Genomic DNA, 6,151 nt, shown 5'->3' with positions numbered 1-6,151 from the left:
GGAGTTTGTATTATGCTCAAAGAAAGTTGGACTTCTCTGTGTTTTTATTTTGGTTTTAAAAAGAATACCAAGCCTGCAGTTTATCAGCAAAAGACAAATTTTTTCTGAAGATGGAATTAAAAACGCCTTGGCGCAAAGGCTGCTTGTGTTCCCAGCGCCAAGTTCCCAGAAGTTCCCGCCGCCGCGGAGCAACAAGGCGCCCGGCTGCCTGGAACCGTCTCTTCAAGGTGTGTGGCTTGGGCCCCCGAAGTTGAAAGCGAGCGCATCTCCCTGATGGCGTTTTGCCGCCTAAAAGCCAGCAAGGTGGTGCCTGGTGGTGGCCCGGGTGGGCCTGGCCCTGCTGTCGCCCACTGGGAAGGTGGCGAGAAGAGAAGTCCCGGCCGGCCGGTTTAAACACCTGTCCCGAAGCCATGCCCCCCAGTCCGCTTTCGTGTTGCAGTTATGCACGCAGAGCCCTCTGCCCGGGTGCGTGGGGGGCTGCCGCCGCCACTGGACTGCTCTGCGCGTGGCTGGGCGTGTGGCCAAGGGCCGGCCCACCTGCAGCACCATGGAAGCACACGTTCGAAGCCATGTTCAAGTGCCTTGGGGTCTTTCTTTTGTTGTAAACACGAGGCTCTCTTTTAGCACTGAATTGTTGAAAACGCCAGCCAGATTTTAAAACTGGGGCTAGCCAGTTCTTCCTGATATTGGGTGAGTGTTTGGGGGTGATTTCATTTCTGTGGATCCTTTCAATTGAATTGTCAGCTCACCAACTGAGAATTTTAAGAGGGGAATTTTTTTTTTAAGTACTTTTTTGAATGAAATTTTTTTGTAGTTATTGTATATGTACCAAGAAAGCTATAACTTAGGGTTTGGTTGTGTTTTTGTTTTTTTGTTTTTTCTTTTTTTGGTTTTGTATTTTTTTGGAATGATTTGTTGATTTTTTTTTTTTTCTAACTTTACCAAAGTTTGCAGCTTTTACCTCAATAGAACAGGAATATTTTAAATCCCATAACTGCAGACAAACTGGAGCGATACTGTTTTAAAAGTTTTTCTTTTCTCCTTATTAGGTTTGTTAATGTATTAGGAAGAAACAACAAAATCCTGTGTAGGCTTTTTCTAAAAAGTTCAGTATTCTTTGTCCAGATTTTAGATGCTCAGAATAAATGCCTTTTACAGATGATCGGGTTGTGTCTTCTGTTTGTGAGGTGTTTTGTGGTCCGCCAGCCGGGCACCTCAGTTCCTCTTCTCCAAAGCCTGGGGACACGGACCCGGCAGGCGGCATCAGTCCTGCTCGGAGGACAGGACAGGTCAAAGACAGAGTGACGGGCCGTGGCCCTAAGCGCCACTCAGGAGGCGTCAGGCTTTGACCTTAGCAGGGTCCACAAACCCGAGCCAAGGGGCCAAATCCAGCCTTCCAGCTTGGAACCAGGGGTCACTTAATGCTCGCCAAGGTAAGTGGCACTGTTGCCCATTTATATTTGAGGAAACAGACAGCCATGATCTCCATTAGGAGATAGGCCTGAATTAGCAACCAGGAGTCACATGATCCCGGAGAGGTCTCTGTAGGCCTGGGGACGTTTGGGCACCAAGGGGGCGAGGGTCCTGATAACCTGAAATGCTGGCTCTGCAGAGGTCAGAGGCCAAGGAGAAGGTAGGTTTAACGGTCGACTCCAGGGAAGGGAGCAGCTACGCTCTGCAGAGGCCATTATTCACATCGACCTATTACCTTCACCTTTTATTGATGGTTAAGTAATGATGTGGGCAGATCTGATTTGGTAACAAGGAAAAAGTTCTGTCTCTCTGGGTCCTTTCATATGTGTCAAGTGTGCCCTTGAACGCATGCTGGGGGCAGGGTGGTGGGGGCTGCTTCGTGGCGTGGACAAGAATGTTCTAGGTCTGCTGATGGCTGCACACATACGGGGATGTACCAAAATGCTTTGAGTTGTACACTTCTTGAGTGGGTCAGTTGTACGGTAGATGAATTATGTCTCAAAGAAATGTCAAGTGTGAGTGTGAAATAAAAACAGGAATGATGCCCAGCTATGAGGAGCAGAGGAAATGCCACGAACGTCCCCAGGCGTGCCCTACCCAGGGAACGGAACACATGGGAGTGGGTTCCTTGTTGAGATTGTGGGCTTTTTGGATGTTTCTCTCATTTGGAAAGTTAAGAACAATGTCATTGTTAAAAATTAGCAAAACTCAGACCTGGAATTGCTATGCAAAAAAATCACAATATTAGGCATGTTTGTTTCCTGGTAGGGTTGGGTTGGGTTTGGTTTTTATTGTTCTATAACAGCTTTATTGAAATGCACTTCACATTGCCCTAAAGTTCACCCATTTAAAGCGTACAGTTAACTGGTTTTTAGTACGTTCAGAGTTGAGCAACCATCGCCTCTAGTTACAGAACATTCTCATTACCCTAGAAAGAAACCCCGTCACCATCAGCAGTCCTCTCCCACCCGTACCCCCAGGCCCCGCACCTTCAAGCCCCCTTCCTGTCCGTGGATGAGCCTGTTCTGGACGTTTCACGCACACGGAATCACACACTGTGTGGCCTTCCGTGTCTGGTTCCCTCCCTGAGCTTGTCCATGTTTTACTCCTTTTAAAGGCTGAATAATACTCCATTATATGGATTAACCACCTTTTTATTTATTTATTTTAAAGATTTTATTTATTTGAGAGCGCAGGAGCAGAGCAGGGAGGAGCAGATGGAGAGGGAGAAGCAGACTCCCCGCTGAGCAGGGAGCCCAATGTGGGGCTCGATCCCAGGGTCCTGGGATCGTGACCCGAGCCGAAGGCAGACGCGCAGCCGACTGAGCCACCCAGGCACTCCTGGATTAACCACGTTTTTAAATCCACCTCGTTGACTTTTTAATGTAAAGTGTGTTCCTTCTTTTCCTCCACTCCAGGTTATAAAATTGGTTCACATCGTCAGGCTTTATTTACACTTGCTGTGCACCTGTATGTATGGGTACCACAGTGTTCGACCTCAACAGAGCCCTCCAATATAGTTTTGACTCCTAGCCATCTTGCAGTTGAGACACAGGGAGGTTAAGTGACTTACCCAAAGACGTGGCAAAGCCAGGGCACATACATAGGTGTATATGAATTTAAACACAAAGTGAGGACAGTGCTGTATATTATACTGCCTTATCCCGGTTTTCTATTCATTTCAGTTCATTTTATAAGTGACCACCTTGTCTAGCACCTTAGTAAACAAACGTGAGCTGTGGTCTGGTGTGTGCATGTTTGTGTGTTTGTGCTCAAAAATGGGAAACCTACTACATGTATGTCTAGTGATGCATACTTGAAGTGAAATGGAATGTCAGAATTCCTCCTCCTGGGGAGCCTGGGGGGCTCAGTTGGTTGAGCGAGACTCTTGGTTTCGGCTCAGGTCGTGAGAGTGAGCCCCGCGTTGGGCTCGGCGTGGAGTCTGCTTGAGAGATTCTCTCTCCCCCTCTGCCCCTCCTGCCATTCATTCTCCCCCCCCCCCCCCCCCCAGTAAACCAATAAATAAAATCTTAAAGTGAGCCGGCCCTGGGCTGCTCGAGGCTTGTTCAGGGAGAGGTACAGCAAGGCTCCCAGTCCCAGCCTTTCATGAGATTCACACCTGTCTGCAAAGACCTGAAGAAAACCCAGGTGATTTATCCTCCGGAGAATTTGCCCATTTGAGAATTCTGTGTCCTTCCTACTTCGCATAGGACCCTTTTTTTAATTAAATGGCAGCGCTTGTACTTTTTTCCCCTAACAATCTTATTATGCAAACTTTCAAACAGAAAAGTTGAATTGTATGGTGAACCCTCAAATACACCCTCTGTCTGGATTCTTGTACTATTGTTAATGTTCAATTTTTACATAATAGATGGCATTAAAAAAAAGTCTCCCCAGACAAAGTAAGTTGACAACCTATTTAGGTGCTCCAATTAAAAAATTTTTTTATTTTTTGAGTCTGTGTCATCCAAATACCCGGAACTCACTGTTACAGGAGAACAGAAGGCCTATGTGTATTTTTTGGGGTGGGGAACCTCCATTTTTGCACCTTGGATACTGTGTTACCAAAATCCAGTGCCATTTGTCTCTCCCACTGCTTAGGGAGTTCCTTGGGGGCACATGTTCTTTCCCATTTTTTTTTTTTTTTAGATTTTATTTATTTGACAGAATAGCGAGAGCAGGAACACAAGCAGGGGGAGTGGGAGAGGGAGAAGCAGGCTTCCCGCCGAGCAGGGAGCCCGATGTGGGACTCGATTCCAGGACCCTGGAATCATGACCGGAGCGGAAGGCAGACGCTTAACGACTGAGCCACCCAGGCGCCCTGTTCTTTCCCATTTTCAAAGTTTAATTTTAACTACATGAGGAGTCTGTGAATATGGTCCCAGGAGAAAGGACAATCTCCCTGAACAGATTCAAGTCCCCACAGACTACCCTTTTTTTTTTTTTTTAAAGATTTTATTTATTTACTTGACACAGTGAGAGGGAACACAAGCAGGGGGAGCGGGGGAGGGAGAAGCCTACCCTTCCTACCCGCGTGGATCTCTCCTCTCTCAAGATTTCCTTTTCTCCCTTCCACGGTGACCTTTCTCTGCATTGCCTCGGATGCGGATGCGTGCTCTTGGAGACCACACGACTCGGGTCTCGGTGTGTCTTCCCCATATCGTAGGTTACTGGACACCGAATTGTGGACCATTCTGCAGCTTGCTCACGAATGTGTGTAGGGGATCATTCCAGGACAGTGTTTGGAGACCGCCGTCTTGTTAAACTGCTACACAGTTCGAAGTGCTGCGGAGTGCCCCGTGCCACAGATTAGCTGGCCAGGCCCCTGTAGATGGGTGTGTAGAGCAACACCTTTGGCGCTGAAGGCGTGAGCTCCGGGGGGTTACTCGGGGTGCCTGACCTCCCGGGGCGATACAGTGTGGATAACACAAATATTACTGGGAAACGCCCTGCTGCCGATTCACACGACTGCCCGCTACCCGGGGCGCACCCCACTCTTGCCTACTGCACAAGTGGTAATAATGAAGACAGTGGTGAACCCACTCGGGTGAAGCCACCTGCTCAAACCCTTTGTGTGTGGCGTCCCACTCCTTCTTGCAACATCCCTTGGGGAGGGGCCGGTGGGGTCGGCTGTGTGTGTGTGTGTGTGTGTGTGTGTGTGTGTGTTACCATCATATCCACTTCACAGGGGAAACTGAGGCCCAGCGAGGTTCCAGTGAGGTGTGGGGCCCAGCTGAGCTTGGAACCTTGGTGTTAGGGGCTGCCTCGTGTTAGGGAACTCGGGGGAGCGCACCTAACTACCCGGTGGGCCTTGCCGGTTTGCAAAGTTTTGTTGACTGTGATGGGAATGAATTTGGCTTTTTGGGGGAGCAGAGGAGGGACGCTTGCTGCGTGACTTTTTATTTCTCCAGTTCTTAGTTCTCCTGTTTTGCAAAAGGGGTTGCACCAGAGCTGTTTCCCACGTCAGGACTTAATGAACTGAGGAACTCTGCGTCCAAGTTCCGGCCACGGGTCTCGAACCCCTTCCGCGTGCCTCCAGGGCCTGGTGCTGATGTTGTGCTGGGTCTCACGTACTCAGTTGCAGCCTGATAACCGGGGCGGGGCCCGGGCCCTAATTGGCATTCGCGTCAGCCAGTCCGCGCCTCGGGCTCACCCCGTAAGCCAATGCTCACTTGCCCCCGTGCGGTCGTTGGGCGGTCCCCGAGGCGCCCTTGTCAATCCGAGGCCCAGCCACCGTCGGGTTGGTAGCGTCTCCCTTGGCTGGCGTGCGCCGCTTCCAATGAAAACGGAGCCGGTCAGCGGGCACGTGGGTGGGCGCCGGCGTGTCCCGACCGGTCAGCCAATGGGGAGGCGAGGCCAGCGCCTGCGCCTCCCCAATCGAGGCGCGCGGGGGGCGGGCCGTGAGATGTTGATGGGCCCGGTGGAGGGGAGGGGCGGAGCTGTCAGCGACAGCCAATGGGCGCGCGGGCGTGGGCTCGGGGGCCAATGGCAGCCAGGGCGGAGCTGGCGCGCGGCCTCATAAGCCCCGCCCGGGGCGCTCGCGGAGGGCTCGGCCGCCAGCGACCGAGCGGGGCCCGGCCCGAGCGGGGCCTGGGGGTGCGACGCCGAGGGCGGGGGAGCGCGCGCCGCTGCTCCGGACCGGGCCGCGCGCGCCGCCTCAGGTGAGCCCGCGGGGAGG

General features: G+C 51.4%; 1 protein-coding gene across 1 annotated transcript in view; it reads left to right on the top strand.

Annotated features, from left to right (window-relative positions):
• The first annotated feature begins 6,091 nt into the window (after positions 1-6,091).
• KDM4B (lysine demethylase 4B) overlaps positions 6,092-6,151 on the top strand; it is a 134,763-nt gene continuing 134,703 nt past the window's right edge. Inside the window, 1 exon segment of the mRNA XM_044916750.1 lies at positions 6,092-6,134. The gene's annotated coding sequence lies outside the window, so the exon portion shown is untranslated.

This window comes from Neomonachus schauinslandi, chromosome 1 (assembly GCF_002201575.2).
Source record: "Neomonachus schauinslandi chromosome 1, ASM220157v2, whole genome shotgun sequence".
In the NCBI taxonomy this organism is placed as follows: domain Eukaryota; kingdom Metazoa; phylum Chordata; class Mammalia; order Carnivora; family Phocidae; genus Neomonachus; species Neomonachus schauinslandi.
The sequence above is the reverse complement of the archived record's forward strand: the minus strand, read 5'-3'. Positions and strand labels throughout refer to the sequence as shown.